Source organism: Piliocolobus tephrosceles, chromosome 10, assembly GCF_002776525.5.
Source record: "Piliocolobus tephrosceles isolate RC106 chromosome 10, ASM277652v3, whole genome shotgun sequence".
In the NCBI taxonomy this organism is placed as follows: domain Eukaryota; kingdom Metazoa; phylum Chordata; class Mammalia; order Primates; family Cercopithecidae; genus Piliocolobus; species Piliocolobus tephrosceles.
Genome location: NC_045443.1, coordinates 129,916,322 through 129,931,962, shown reverse-complemented (window position 1 = coordinate 129,931,962; position 15,641 = coordinate 129,916,322). Strand labels below are relative to the sequence as shown.

General features: G+C 52.0%; 1 long non-coding RNA gene across 10 annotated transcripts in view; it reads left to right on the top strand.

Moving 5' to 3' along the window:
- The window catches only part of LOC111529839, a 20,030-nt gene extending 12,939 nt beyond the window's left edge, over positions 1–7,091 (top strand). For 7 of the 10 annotated variants that reach the window (XR_002727596.2, XR_003307319.1, XR_003307313.1 and 4 more), the window contains one exon: positions 41–3,909. This is a non-coding gene — a long non-coding RNA (uncharacterized LOC111529839). Of the gene's footprint in view, positions 1–40; positions 3,910–5,769 lie in introns of those variants that run through there. The other 3 variants (XR_003307316.1, XR_003307315.1, XR_003307320.1) reach the window with 3 other exon arrangements.
- The last annotated feature ends 8,550 nt before the right edge of the window (positions 7,092–15,641 follow it).

The window sequence follows — 15,641 nt, the reverse complement described above, 5'->3', positions numbered from 1 at the left end:
GTCTCTGAGCTCACGTCTCCTCTTTCTCTCTTATGTATAGGATGCTTGTCATTGGATGTAGGATCCTTTTAAATCTGGGACGGTCTCATCTCTGGATCCTTAACCCACTACATCGGCAATGACATCGATTTCCAAGTACGGTCCCATCACAGGCCTGGGGTGGGCGTGGCCAGTGGTTCTGGCGTCCTCCCTTCAGCCCACTCTCCCCACTCATCATTCAGGGGGATGCTCAGTGGCCCCGGCCACCCCTGCTGCCCACTCAAGCAATGCCCGCTTCTTCACTACTCGTTCTTCTTTATGGAGCTCATTTATTTCTGAGATTAACGTGCCTCACCCACTGCCAGGTTACCTGGAGGGCAAGGACACAGTGTGTTTACTCTGAGCTGTGTGCTTGGTCCACGGTGCCGTCTCGGGAAGGCCTGCTGAGTGGGCGAGCAAGTCTCCCTGGGCTGAAGGTTTGCACATGGGCGGTGGGTGGGCCAGAGCCCTCTCCCCATCTCAGGAGGGCGTGCTGGTTCCAGACCCCACCTGTGACAGCCTCTCCACAGGGATTTTCACCCCGGATCATGGTCACCCCCTTCCCTAGGACCTGGCCTGTGCTTTTCTCCTGCTCTGAGAAGGCCTGGTGAGCCCCTTGCCCCATGAGGGGTGGGAGGTGCGAGCGTCTTGTGGTGGAATTTCAGGATCTCCTCCATAGGCCCTAAGTCCTGGCGACTAAGCACATCCTTCGAGATCGTTCCGAGAAGATGGTGTGGCTAGGGTGGGGGTGGCTGAGAAGGGAGGGCCGTGGGGAACCTCTTCCTCTTCCTTGCCCTCAGAAACACAGTCTCCCATCCGGACCGAGTAGCTCCTGGTGGCTGGGCAGTGCCTGGCTCTGGCGTTCTAGCCCAGGACAGGGGCCCCTGTGCGGCAGGCCAGGCTCCCTGACCCGGACCCCAGTCTTCCCCATGCCCTGCCCTGCAGTGCAGGGCTCCACACAGCCAGCTCTCTCTCCTCGCAGTGAGGCATCGAGGCAGGAGGGAGGGTGACAGCCTAGACCCGAAGTGAGCCAGTTGCCCAAGGAGAGAAAAACTGCTCAGGTTTTGGGGTGACTGGGGCGGGGGTAGAGGGCACGAGGCCGGCTCAGGGCCCTGGGGAGCAGGGACTCCTACTGTGGATTAATTTGCTGCACACCTGCAAATTAGCTGGGTGTGGCTTCTGTCTGCCTGTGTACTGGGTGCTGCCTCGTGTGAGCTGAGGACAAGGAAGGGAGGGCAGAGGTGGAGGAGGGACACACTGTCGTCGACAGGGCGGCTGCAGCTCTGAGGCCAGGGCTCCAGGAATTCAGGCTTGCTCTGGGGTCTTTGATCTCCGTGTTCTGGGGGCTGCAGAAGCCTCGCTCACGTCCTGGCACCCCCTTAGCTCCAGTCCCTGCTCTAGCCCCAGTTCAGGGATTGCACTGTGGTGGCTGAAATCTTGTTTGTCCACCAGGAGGACCCCCCTGGACCAGGGCCAATGGTCCTGACCCCTCCTCAGCCTTTGTTCTCCTTGTGGTACATTTGTGACCTCAGTGGCCGGCTCAATGCCACCTGGGCCGTCCAGACACGAGGATGTTCCCGGAGCCCTGGGAATCACTTTGCCTGCACCTGAAGGGCAGCCAGGACAGAGGGGCCTCTCCTGAGGGCGGTGAGGCCGCTTTGCTGTATCAGATTCATGGACTGTAATGAAATTCATCAGATGAGAAACAGACAAAGGAAAATACAGTATGAAAGGTGGAGCCGTGTTCCTCTCCTTTAAAAAGATTTAAAAAACTGTGAACAGGGCGTCAATATTCCTTTGGTCACGACCCAGCGTTAAAAACATGTAAAATCCTGCATGCTTGCTTCCAGCTCCTCTGTGCTTTTCCTCCATTCAAGGTACTCGATTGTTTCTGTAAAAATCACACATGCTCATTACAAAGAATTTAATCAATGCAGAAATGTGCTAAGAAAAAAATGCCTTCGCCCAGGAGAAGCTGGCACTGGCATCCAGTGATCGTGACTCCAGGTGAATAACAGAGAAGCAGAAACGCTCTGAACACGCTGCAGGTGCTATTTTCAGTCAGAGTTAAATTTCATTCACTTGAGCTTAAGATGAGAAAAGGAAACTCATGGAGTTTTTTTGACTGGCAAATGCGTAGTTCTCTGTCAACTTATTTTTGAGAGTGTTCTCTAAGGCTGTTGTAAAAAGTTTACAAAGCACTGCAAGCTTCGAGTCATCTTTTAAGGATGTACGACACTTTTAGATGTGGCCATAAAACATGAAGAATTCGTGTGTTGATTCTTCTGCCTCTTTTCCTCCCACCTCTCGACTTGTTGGTTTTATCCTTGCTTTTAGATTGTCCTGCTTTGCAACGTTGGTTTCACTCTGTGACGGTAATGCCTGTGCCACTGGGTATGGGCCGTCTTTCCACGACCCCGTGCTCCCGGTGAACACAGTGGCTGCCGCTACTCTATTCCTGAAGTTGGATTCCACTCTGGATCGCTTTGCCGGCTGGAATCTGTGTTTTCACGGAGGGCTCTTGTGTGCCGACGTTCCTTCCTGCTGGAGGGTGAGCACCTCTGCCTGCGTCCCGGGTGCTGCCTTAACTGGGTGCGGCTTCTGTGGCCCTACAGCTGTTCCCTCCACACCCAGCCGTGGTTTTCCTGTGTCTTTTGGCTCCACAGACGGATGGGAATGACTGAGGCCAGGGTGGCTGATTGTTTTCTTGTAAATGATTTACTTTTTGTTGCCTAAAGAGTCTTCTTTACCCTCAGTGCTCAGGGTCGGATGTTTTCTTTCAACGTTTTCTGGAAAATAACACCCTCTTCAGATCTGCCAGTCCAGTGCGTTTGTTATTGTTGTTGTTGTTTTAGAGAAATTTGTCTTTGGATACACCATGTCTTCCACTTGCTGGGCTCTTGACTTCAGGGAAACCCTTTTTCCTTATGTTGATTTTCTGCACGTCTTTCATGTTGATTAGCTTCTCTCTCGACGTCTCTTTCATCTACATTTACTCTGCTGATTTCAAGATTTTCTCCTAGGGCGATATTTGATTTTCAGTGACAGATAATACAAAATAGAAATGATAATAGAATTTGAAAAATATAACTTGGTAAATGCTGGTGACATTATGGCTCCAGGCAAGGATTATCAGCTGACATTAAAGCAATTCTGGGAATGGCAGACGAGGAGCCACGTCCACAGGGCGCCAGTGCAGCCCGGTGAAGATGACCTTCCGGACGTGGGCGTGGAGAGGCGGTGGAAGTGGAGGAGGCAGGGTGTGCTCGCTCCCTTCCCGGGCTGACCTCGCTGTGGCTCACACTGGTGTGGCCAGACGTCATTGTTGTGAGGAACTCGACAGACACAGCGTGGCCTGTGGAGAGCGGACACGCCAGACTTCTCGTGATTTCAGAAAGCCTAGAGTAACCTGCAGCGTCCAGATAACAGCAGAGGTGGAGCTAAGAACACCGGGCAGAGCAACGCGACCGTCCAGCCATCGAGGCGCCTGCAGAACCAGCATCCTGTGTCCCCTCAGCAGGCCGGACTCTGCTTGGTGGCACGACAGCCCAGGGCCACGGGTGGCTCTCGATGGGCTCTGCTTTCAACAGACCTGCTGCCCGGGACAATTTTTAGGTCAGTTCAGGCCTGAGTATTCACTGAATCAAAACAGTGTGAGATGGAGGGAAGGGGACCACGCACCGATCTAAGCAGGTAGCAGTGAGGAGCGTGTGCCTCTGTGAGTGTTCACACAAGGAAGGGGCTGAAGGGTCTGCACTGTGGAAACGTGGAATTTTTATTTTTATTTTTTTGTCGGAGTCTTACTCTGTCTCCCAGGCTGGAGTGCAGTGGCGTAATCTCGGCTCACTGCAACCTCCACCTCCCAGGTTCAAGTGATTCTCCTGCCTGAGCCTCCCGAGTAGCTGGGATTACAGATGCACGCTACCACACCCAGCTAATTTTTGTATTTATTTATTTTTTTTAGCAGAGATGGGTTTCGCCATGTTGGTCAGGCTGGTCTCAATCTCCTAACCTCAGGTGATCCACCCACCTCGGCTCCCAAAGTGCTGGGACAACAAGCGTGAGCCACAGTGCCCGGCCCACCATGTATTTGTAGTAGAGACAGGGTTCCATTATGTTGGCCATGCTGGTCTCAAACTCCTGACTGCAAGTGTTTTCTCATTTTGCTTATATTTTCTAATATTCTAAAATGCATATCTATTGCTTCTATAATAATACCAGGGTTGTTTTACAAATAAAAGTAGTATACAGAATTCTTAAAACACTGATTTTTAATGGTGCTATTATATTTCTCAGCGCTTTTAGGTTCTTTATTAGGACCTTAATGGTGTTATTTTGGTCTTCAATTTGTTTCCTTAGATCTGCAATCTCTTCATATCACTTCATTTTATTACCTTATTTTAAATTCTTACTTTTATTGAACTTAGGTTATTATTAAGTTGTTTTACTATGAAGAAATTATGAAAAACTTCCTTTGGTCCTAGAATTAGGTTTCCTGTGTTTCTGTCTGTCCCCTGCTCCATCTCTCTCCCCTCTCTCTCCGTCTCTCCGTCTCTCTCTCCCTCTCTGTCTCTGTCTCTCTCTCCCCCTGCCCTCTCGGTCTCCCTCTCTCTCTGTGTCTGTCTCTCTCTCCCCCGCTCTCTCCCTCCCTCCCTCCCCACTCCCCCTGTAGTGTCCAGGTGACCTTGACCTTGACATCTGGAGTATAATTGTCCAGCTATTCCCTTTGCTCTGGTGTCATGGGGTGGCTTTGGACGCCTTCCTCTGGGCATCTGCCACAGACTGGTTGCCTCTTCCGGCCTCAGGTGGGGACTCCTGCGGGCGCGGGGATGGCGGGGAACGGCAGTGTGCACCCTTTGTGTATTTGTGTAGCAGACCTTGCCTACCACGCAGCGACTCCCCTCCGCCTCGCTTCTTACCAAACCTTGCCTCTGTTCAAGGCAGCCGTGGACCCAGCTGGAAACAGAATCTGTGGTCCACACGTCCCTTGCAGTTAGGTGTGGCCATGGGACAGACTCTGGTCTGTGGGGATTTAAAGGGACGTGTCTCCTCAGGGGCTGTCCCTCTCCCTGCCCCGTCCCCCTTTCTTCCTGGTGGCACCTTGATGGCTGGGGCTGCGTCCTGCACTCTTCTTGCAGAGACCTCAGCTGTGATGGCCTTAAGCCATGCAGGTCCCCGTGGTCTTCTTGCTGTGAGTAGAGATCCTCTGGGGACTATGATAAAATGCACAAGATGCTGGCAAGATTCAGGTTCAGCAGCTCGGGGAGGGGCCTGGGGCTCTGCATTCCCAAGGGGCTCTTGCATGGTGCGGGCAGCTGGCCTGGGGCCACACTCTGAGGAGCAGGTGTGCAGCTGCTGTGCTGTTTCGTCAGGTTTCAGCTACGCGTAGCTGGGTGTGACCCCTGCCTGGGGTGCTGGGCTCTGGGTCTCCCAAACTGTGAATTCCCTGCGGGTTTTATTTTTTGAGATCGGAGGGGTGTCCCTCACTCCCTGGGGAGGCCCCGGCGCTGGGGCTCTATGCAGAGTCCTGGAGCCTCCGCGCTGCCAGACAGAGCCAACCCCAGCATCCGCGTCCCCCGGCTCACCTCTGTGCTGGCCGTTTCCTAAGCCTCAGGCAGGCAGAGTGGGGGGCAAAGCTCTCCAGGGTTTGCTCCTCTGAGCCTGGGAACGTTAATGAGAGTAATGAGAGTGCCGGGGTTTGACTCACTCAACAGTCTTTAAAAATAATGTATTTTCGTATCACAACGACAGTGAGGATCCAGAAAGCGTTGCTCTGGGGCTGCTGTAGGGAATAGTCGCGGTCGATTTGCCTCCCAGCACCAGTGATTCATCCGAGGCACTCAGTTTCTGCTGAGCATGTTTCCTGGAGGCCGAGCCCACGCTGTCGGGAAGGGCCCTCTCTTTGCTGTGCCGAATTCACAAACAGGGCTGGAGAGAGGAGCAGGGGCCTGGACCCGAGTCCTTCATGACGGGGTGAGGCGAGTGCACCCTGTGGGCCAGGCTGGGTGAGTGGGGAGGGCAGGCGTTGGCCTCACCCTCGGGACAGGGCCCTCCCCCAGGGAGGGAGGAAGCAGCGCCAGGGCAGCGGCTCGGCCCCCTCAGGTGAGGAGTAAATCACGTATAGCAAAGCGCCCACATTCAGTTGGTTGCTCTGTCCCCCAGGCCATCCCCGTGGCACCTCTGCTGTGTGTTCTGCCAATCAGGGTCCACTGAGTACCCGCCATGCCCTGCCCTGGGCCAGGAGGTTCAACCTGGCAGAACGCAACGGTCAAGGTCTCTGTCTGCGGCGTCCATCCTGGGCTGACGCACCGGGGAATCATTTATTGTCCCAAACTGTGACGACTGTGGGAAGGAAAGTGTCAGAGTGTGTCAAAGTCTGTGACTCAGGCTGGGGTGCTCTTGGGGGCTTCTCCAGCAGGGACGCTCTCCTGGGCCCGGGTGTGGCTGGAGAGGAGGGAGGTGAGGCTGCCCGGGCCAGTGATGCTGCACGCTGAGCCACGAGGAGGGCGGGCCTCGGTCAGTAGGGGCCAGCGGGTCCCAGCCTAGGCGCTGAGGGAGGGGTCGCTGTGTTTCCCCTGGCTCTCACCCACCTGTCTCCCACCCCTGCCATGTGACTCAGCCGCTCACCCTACCAAGGGTGGAGTCTCTTTCCCATTCCTTTGTTCTGTGTGTGGCCGTGGGATGGGGCGCGGGCAGAGGCTGGGAAGGCACCTGCTGGCTCTTCCTCTCTCCTTCACCATCGCTGAGCAGTGTCTAGGCTCCCCAGCTGAGAATGAGACACATCGAGGGATGGGACAGAGCTGCCTGGTGGCAGCAGAGAGACAAGCAGCCCCAGACGAGTGAGTGAGTCCTGAGTGACCCCGGCGAGGACAGAAGAGTCACCTGCTGAGCTCAGCCTGACCCCTGACCTGCAGCTTGTGAGCTAAATAAATACTCGGGTTGAAACCAGAGTTTCCGGGTGATTTGTTTCTAAGCATTATTGCTACAAAGGTGAACTGATGCGGTGAGGAAGGGCAAAAGGAGGCACAGGGAGTGGGACAGACTCTGCACGGCCTGAGGCCACGCACAGTGAGAAGTCTGGGGCACTGAGCAGTTGGGGCGGGGGTGACCTCCCCATGCACTTAGCACTCTCCAGAGGGCTCTGAGAATCTCCTTTGCCATGAGGAAGAGCTTTGGGGGAGCTCACTGGGCAGGGGGTGGTCTGGGCTGGGCATAAGTGGGATTGAGGCCAGGCTGGGCTGGTGGGGACGTGGGCCCCCAGGACTCGGACCTCGGGCTGGAGGGATGCTCAGGGCTTCTTCCACCCGAGGGATAACAGCAGAGGGAGCCTCTAACCTCCTTCCTCCGCTGGCGTCGGGAAACAGCCGTGGGGCTCATGGGCCTCCTCGGAGGTCCTGTGCTGCTCCTCCATCACCCATCTCCTGCTCGGTGCAGGGAGGAAATGACTGCTCAATTCTATTATCCCCAAAGCTGAAGGATGATCTCGAGTTTTATCTGCGAGGAAACTCATTTGATTTTAAATGATTTTCAGCCTGGAAGTTAGTAGATTTTAGGAGGCTCTTAAATAAATGGCTTAGAAATAAAGATGAGCTTCTTGGTTTACGGTGAAACTTAATCTGTCCTGACTGGAACACTTGCAGAGATTCGGCTCAGGGATGCTGGACCTGACTGGGCAGATCAGAGAGACGGGGGTGTCCTCGGTGTCAAAAATGGGGTTGTGCAAATGTGCCACATCTGTGACATATTTATTGTTCTTTGTGCTTTTGTATGTAGAAAAATAAACTTTTTCTGATTATATCAGTACTTGATGTTTATTGTAGAGAACTAGTAAAATAAACTGAAGTGTAAAAAAGAAAATAGGTGTTGTCGCTAAAGCTGTAGCTCCATGAAAATCACACTTTACATTTCGGTTATGTATTCCACATATCTCTCCTCCTCAATTTTACAAAACCAAGCGCATACTGGCCATGAGTTTATAACATTTTAAAAACGTAATAGATTCTGTATACATTATACTTTTTATAACATGATTTAAATGCTGGAGGGGTAGCCATTGTTTAAACACACTGCATTTATCCAGCCAGTCTCCTCCTGCTGGATGTGGAGCTCTTCCCTCGCCGTTTCAGTGTACGAGTCAACCTAGGCTGGGTGTCGCTGCAGGGAAAAGCTAATGCCAAACCTCAGTGGCTGTGATGGTTACTCCTAGGTATCAACTTGCCTGGGCTAAGGGATACCTAGAAAGCTGGTGAAACATTCTTACTGCGTGTGTCTGCGTGATGCCTGAGTTGGTGGACAGAGTGGAGAAGCTCCGCCCTCACCCATCCAGTCCGCTGGGGGCCCAGAGAGAACGAAAAGGTGGAGGAAAGGTGAATTCCCTCTCTCTCTCTCTCTCTCACCCTCTCTCTCTCCCTCTCTTTCTCACTCTCTCTCCTGGAACAGGAATGCCCTTCTTATTTTATTTTATTTTATTTTTTATTTTTAGAGACGGAGTCTCGCTCTGTCTCCCAGGCTGGAGTGCAGTGGCGTGATCTTAGCTCACTGTAAGCTCCGCCTCCCGGGTTCTTGCCATTCTCCTGCCTCAGCCTCCCAAATAGCTGGGACTATAGGTGCCTGCCACAGTGCCTGGCTAATTTTTGTATTTTTAGTAGAGATGGGATTTCACCGTGTTAGCCAGGATAGTCTCGATCTCCTGACCTCATGATCTACCCGCCTCGGCCTCCCAAAGTGCTGGGATTACAGGCGTGAGTCACTGCGCCTGGCCAGGAATGCCCTTCTTCTCCTGCCCTTGGAGATCAGAACTCCAGGTTCCCTGGCCTTTGGCCCCCAGGGCTCAGCCAGCATCCACCACCCCTTGTTCTCACGCCTTCAGCCTTGGATTCAGAGTCACACCATTACCTTCCCCGTTTCCGAGGCCTTCAGACTTGGACTGAGCCATGATATCGGCTTCCTTGTTTCTCCAGTGTGCAGACAGCCTGTGGGACTTCTCAGTCTCTATAATCACTCGAAAGAAATTGAAGAGGATACAAACAAATGGAAAGACATCCCATGCTCATGGGTCAGAATTAATGTCGTTAAAATGTCCATACTACCCAAAGCGGTCTACAGATTCAATGCAATTCCTATCAAAACACCCATGACATTCTTCACAGAAATAGAAATAAACTTAACATTAAAAAGATCTTAACAATCTTAACATTAACATTCTTAATCACAAAAGACACAGAATAGCCCAAGCAATCCTGAGCAAAAAGAACAAAGCTGGTACAAAAATTAGCTGGATGTGGTGGCACATGCCTGTAATTCCAGCTGCTTGGGAAGCTGAGGCAGTAGAATGGTTTGAACCTAGGAGGCAGAGGTTGCAGTGAGCTGAGATTGTGCCACTGCACTCCAGTCTGGACCACAGAGTGAAACTCCATCTCAAAAAAAAAAAAAAAAAAGTGCTGGAGGAATCACATTACCAGACCTCAGAATATATGACAAAGCTGTAGTAACCAAAACAGCATGGTACTGGCATTAAAAAAACAGATACATAGATCAATGCAACAGAGTAGATAACCTAGAAATTAATCCATCTATCTACCACTAACTGATTTTTAACAAAGGTGCCAAGAACACCCACTGGGGAAAAGGACAGCCTCTTCAATAAAAGGTGCTGGAAAACCTGGATATCCATATGCAGAAGAATGAAGCTAGACCCCCACCTCTTACCCTACACAAAAATCAACTCAAAAGGAATAAAAAACCTAAGTGGAAGACCCAAAAGTACGAAACAAAGGGAGAATGCCTTAGGACATTGGTCGGGAAAATATTTTATCAGTAAAATCGCAAAAGCACAGGCAACACAAGCAAAAATAAACACATGGAGTTTATGTCAAACTAAAAAGCTTCTGCACAGCGAGGGAAGCAATCAAGAGAGTGAAAAGCCAACCTACCAAATGGGAGAAGATATTTATCAACTACTCATTTGACAAGGAACTAACATCCAGAACATACAAGAAACTCAAAAAACTCAACAACAAAAAACCAGATTAAACAGCAACAATTTGATTAAAACATTGGCAAATGATCTGAACAGACATTTCTCAAAAGAAGACATGCAAATTATCAACAGATCTATAAAAAAATGCTCAACATCACTAACCATCAGGGAACTGCAAATCAAAACCAGGAGGAGATACCATCTTATACCAGTCAGAGCTGGTCTATTATCAAAACGACAAGAAGTAACAAATGCTGGCAGGGATACAGAGAAAAGGGAACCTGCACCCTGTTGGTGGGAATGTGAATGAACACAACCGCTGTGGAGAACAGCACGGAGGCTCCTCAGGAAACTGCAGACAGGACGACCACACGATCCAGCAACCCCACTTCTGGGTGTTTATCCAAAGGGAAGGAAGTCAGTGCATCGGAGAGACGTCCTCACCCTGTGTTGACTGCAGCACCATTCACAGCAGCCACGATGTGGAACCAACTTGGGTGTCTGACAGCAGATGATTGATGAAGAAAGTGTGGCACACACACCACAGAATACTATTCAGCCATGAAAAAGAATGAGATCCTGTCATTGGTGGCAACATGGATGGAACTGGAGGACATTAGGTTAAATGAAATAAGCCAGGAACAGAAAGACAAATATCACATGTTCTCACATGGGGAAGCTAAAAAATGTTGACCTCAAAGAAGTAAAAAGTAGAACAGAACATACTGGATGGTGGGAAGGGGAGGGGAAAGGAGAGGGAAAGATTTGTTAAAGGAAACAAAATTACGGCCAGGCAGGGGAAGGTGTGAGTGTCTGTGTCACTACAGGATGACCAGAGTTGACATGTTATATAGTTTCAAACAGCTGGAAGGACATTGAATGTTCCTAACAGAAAGAAATGTTTGGTGTTAAAAAAAAAAAAGAAAGAAACTTCAGCCAAATTAAATCTAAAAGAGTATAATTGAGCAAAGAACAATTTGCAAATTGGGCAGCCTCCCGAGCCAGAGTGGGTGCAGAGACTCCCGTGCAGCCACGTGGCGGGAGAAGATTTATGGACGGGAAAAGGAAAGTGATGCACAGAAAACGGAAGTGAGGGACAGAAACAGCCAGATTGGTGGCAGCTTGGCATTTGTCTTATTTGAACCCAGTTTGAACAGTTGACCACCTGTGATCGGCCAAAACTCAGTGATTGGCACTAGAGTAGGTGACGGTCTGTTTGCACCTCCGTGTAGGCTACAGTTCACCACGTACAGAGAAACCTTCAGGCCGAACTTAAAACGTGGAAGGACACAGCTTTAGGCCAATGGATTTGATTTAACAATGGACACGCAAATTACCCTAATGTGGTCAGTGTGGGTTACATGTATCGAAAGGGCACTATGGAACCCTTGACTATCATGCAATTATTCTATGTCAAAATATTTAACAATTGGGAAAATACAAATTACTCCGAAGAGGAAATGGAGACATAGGCATCTTCTCCAAAGAAGATATGCAAAGCCCACAAACCCATGAAAAGATGCTCCATGTCACTCATCACTAGGAACATGCAGATCAGACTGCAGTGAGAGGCCACCTCGCACACATGCTAAACGCCAGAAAGTACACGTGTTGGTGAAAATGCGGAGAAACTGGAGTCCTCGTGCATCGCTGGTGGGAAGGAGAGTGGTGTAGCTACTGCGGAAGAGAGTGTGGAGGGTCCTCAAAAAATTAAAACTAGAGCTACCGTCGGATCAGCAATTCCTCTCTGGGTAGACATCCAAAAGAGTTAAAGGCAACAGCTGGGCACGGTGGCTCATGCCTGTAATTCCAGCACTGCAGGAGGCTGAGGCGGGAGGATCACCTGAGGTCAGGAGTTCAAGACCAGCCTGGCCAACATGGTGAAACCCCGTCTCTACTAAGAGTACAAAAAATTAGCTGGTCATGGTGGCGGGTGCCTGTAATCCCAGCTATTCGGGAGGCTGAGGCAGGAGAATCACTTGAACCCGGGAGGCGGAGGTTGCAGTCAGCCAAGATCACACCACTGCATTCCAGCCTGGGCAACAGAGCAAGACACCGACTCAAGAAAAAAAAAATTGAAGGCAAGGTCTCAAAGAGATATTTGCACAGCCATGTTCATACAACATTATTCACAACAGACAACAGGTGAACACAACCCAGGTGTCCATTGACATGAAGAGATAAGCGCAATGCAGTCTACCCGTACAATGGGACATTATCCTGCCTTAAAAAGGAAGGAAATTCTAACGCAGGCTGCAAGGTGGATGGACCTCAAGGACATTAGGCGAAGTGAGCTGAGCCAGTGACCGAAGGACAAATCCCGTCTGATTCCGCTTATATGAGGTCCCCAGAGTCATCAGATTTAGAGAAAGTAGAACGGAGGTTGCCAGAGCTGGGGGAGGGCAGTGGGGACTTTGTGCTTCCTGGGGACAGGGTTTCCGTTTGGGAGGATGGGAAGGTTCCGGACGTGGGAAGGTTCCGGAGGTGGGAAGGTTCTGGAGGTGGGCGCTGGTGATGGCTGCACAGCAACATGAATGTGCCTCCTGCTGCTGAAGATGCAGTTTTACGAATGGTTAAAAATGGTTAAAATGGCAAACCTTACGTCATGCATATTTTGCCACAATTAAAAATAATTAATTGCTGCCATGTGGGGTGGCTCACGCCTGTTATCCCAGCACTTCAGCAGGCCGAGGCGGGCAGATCACAAGGTCAAGAGATTGAAACCGTCCTGGCCAACATGGTGAAACCTCGTCTCTACTAAAAATACAAAAAATTAGCTGGGTGTGGTGGTGGGCACCTGTAGTCCCAACTACTCAGGAGGCTGAGGCAGAAGAATCGCTTGAACCCGGGATGCAGAGGCTGCAGTGAGCCGAGATCGCGCCATTGCACTCCAGCCTGGGCGACAGAGTGGGACTCTGTCTCAAAAAAAAAAAAATTAATTGCATCTAAAATTTACCTTCACAACATTTAGACTAGTCTTAGCCAAAAACCATGGCCTGGCCAAATTGACATCTAAAATTAACCATTTCATACTGAAATTGAGGGCTGAGGAGGGAGGGATAGATTCTGGGGAGGGAAATCGAGAATGGGGTTGAGTTTCCGAGAGAGGAGAGATGGGTGCTAAGGAGACAAAACCAGTGGTGGACGGAAGAGCCGGGTCCCTGCTCGGGCTCCCCTGCTGGGGTCGCTGGGTTCGCTGGGGATCGCTGGGGGTCACTGAGGTCGCTGGGGGCGCTGGGGGTCAGTGGGGGTCGCTGGGGTCACTGGGGTCCCTGGGGTCGCTGTTTCTCCCAACACTAGTGCAGTTTTCTCTGCTGTGGCCAGGGAGGACGGGGTAAAGGGCTTGCATGCCAACACAGCGTCCCCCCCATCCTTGTCACCCCAGATCTCAGGCAAAACCAGAGGCAACCCAGTGACGGGAGATCAGGGAGTGGGAGGGTGGGGGGCTGTGGGGTCGGAGGTCATGGCTGCCCCGAGGAGGGCTGAGACCTCGCTGAGACCTCACAGCCGGGGCCCTGACTCCTGGAGTCCACTCTGTTGAGCCACAGGACACAGTTCTAAGCATCCTGGGGTGGTGCCCTAGAGGCTCAGCTCCTCCTCCTCCCTCTGCTGGGAGCTGGTGGATGCCACCAAGTCCAGAAACATCTCTTGAACATTGCTCAGCCCGTTCGCACGCACCTTTGCCCTGGGCCTGACAACTTGCCTCTGCCTTCCCAGGCTCTCCCCCTGGGGGCTGTGCTGCAGGACTGGGGCTGTGGCTTCTTTATCCTCCCTCAGTCGCACACCTTTGGGCCTGCTGCCTCCAGGGCGTCTGCTAAAAAGGATCGCTTCTGTTGTAATTGAATGTGGAAGTGCGTTCCATCCAGGCAGTGCTGTTATTATCTGGTGTTGAATTTCAAGTAAAATAAAAATAAAAATTCCCAGTGCTGGTTCGTCTGCGCTCATGAATCTCATCCCTGCCTACCATGCGGCGCACTGGGCGTTCACAGAATGGTCGTGCCAACGGCATCAGAGAGGTAATTACATTTATAATTGGACACATAAATCAGCTTCTTCTTTTGTGGGGCTGGATCTCAATGTGATGTGGTGCCTGAGTCGTTTACATGTGTGTGTACAAGGATATGCATGCAGGCCTGTGCTCATATATGTAGGCATGTGTGTGCGTGCACACGTGTGCATGTGTGGGTTGCACGAGTGTGTGTGCACAGATGTGCATGTGAGTGTGCACGTGTGCGTGTGTGTTGCATGAGTACGTGTGCACGGATGTGCGTGTGAATGTGCACGTGTGCACCTGTTCAGTGGATATTTACTAGCAAACTCCTCTCTAATAGTTCCTTGCCGTATTCCTGGGCAGACCAGGGTGAACAAACAGGATGGCCTGACCTCGTTTTTCTTGGCCGAAGATGGTGGAACCTAAGTGTGCTGGGCATCCAGGGAAAGTGGACGCCACCCCCAGGGCCTGCCACCAGGAGCTTGTGCAGATTCTGGCATTTGGGATGGAAAGAGTGCCTGGTAGCAGCGCTGGCTGGTGGGGTTGACCCTGGGTGCCCAGGAAGGCACCTGCCCTCATGGCACATCTACGGGCTTGCCCGGTTCCTTTCCACGGGGCGATTCCCTCCTGCTCTCGCACCTGTGAGGCTGTGTCCAGCTGAGCGGAGCAGCAGTTGCTTGAGAAGGACCGACACTGCGGTTGCCTAGGCAACCCCTCCCTGGCTCACCAAGGCCGGTTTTGTTCAGACTCCAAGCAGCAGCCGTGTGCTCAGGGAAGGCAGCCCCTCCCCAGCCCCCGTGTGACACCCCACTGGCCTCAGCCCACGGTGGAATTCAGTCAGCCTTGCCATGGTTGGAGAGACCCGAACCAGCCAGGCCACCCTGACGGCGGGACCCAGGGAGGGTCTGAGGGGCTGTGGGGAAGTTGTCCTCACTCTCACAAAGGGACACGAGGAAGGGCTGGGTCCTGGGGCTCTGGGATGGTGACACAGGAGGGGGGCTGTGGGTGGGCAGCTGCCGTGCAGTCCTTATGAGGGATGAGCTGCCTCTTATCCTTTCAGTCACTTTTCAGGTGGGTTTTCTGTTACAGCTGAGAGTGTCCGGATGGGTGCAGGGACCGAGTATTCATCGGTGATTTTTACACTCAGGATCCAGAGCTGAGGCTTCTTATCTACGTGGCGCGTGGCTGCGTGTCCCCTGGGCCAGAAACCCAGAGCTGAGGCTTCTTATGTACGTGGCGTGTGGCTGTGTGTCCCCTGGGCCAGAAACCCAGAGCTGAGGCTTCTTATCTACAGGGAGCATGGCTGCGTGGTGCCCGGGCCAGCTTTTCTGTCAAGGGACTGTGGGCCTCAGCAAATGAAGCCAGAGCTCTCCGTCCTCCCTCTCCAGGAGCGGCTGCACAAGGCCCATATCTCAGCATTTGCAGGCAACGCTTTGGGCACCCGCAGAGAATATGACCAACACGGCAGAATCCCCGGCACCGCCGGAGGCTTTCTGGGCCTTCCACAGACTCACTTGCAAACTCTTCCCTCAGTCCTAACAGCTCCTGGAATCAGGGTTTGGCTCTGCCACGGCCTGTAAGTGACCCGGACGCCGCCCCGTCCCCTGCCTGTGAGTGACCCTGGACGCCGCCCCCGTCCCCCGCCTGTGAGTG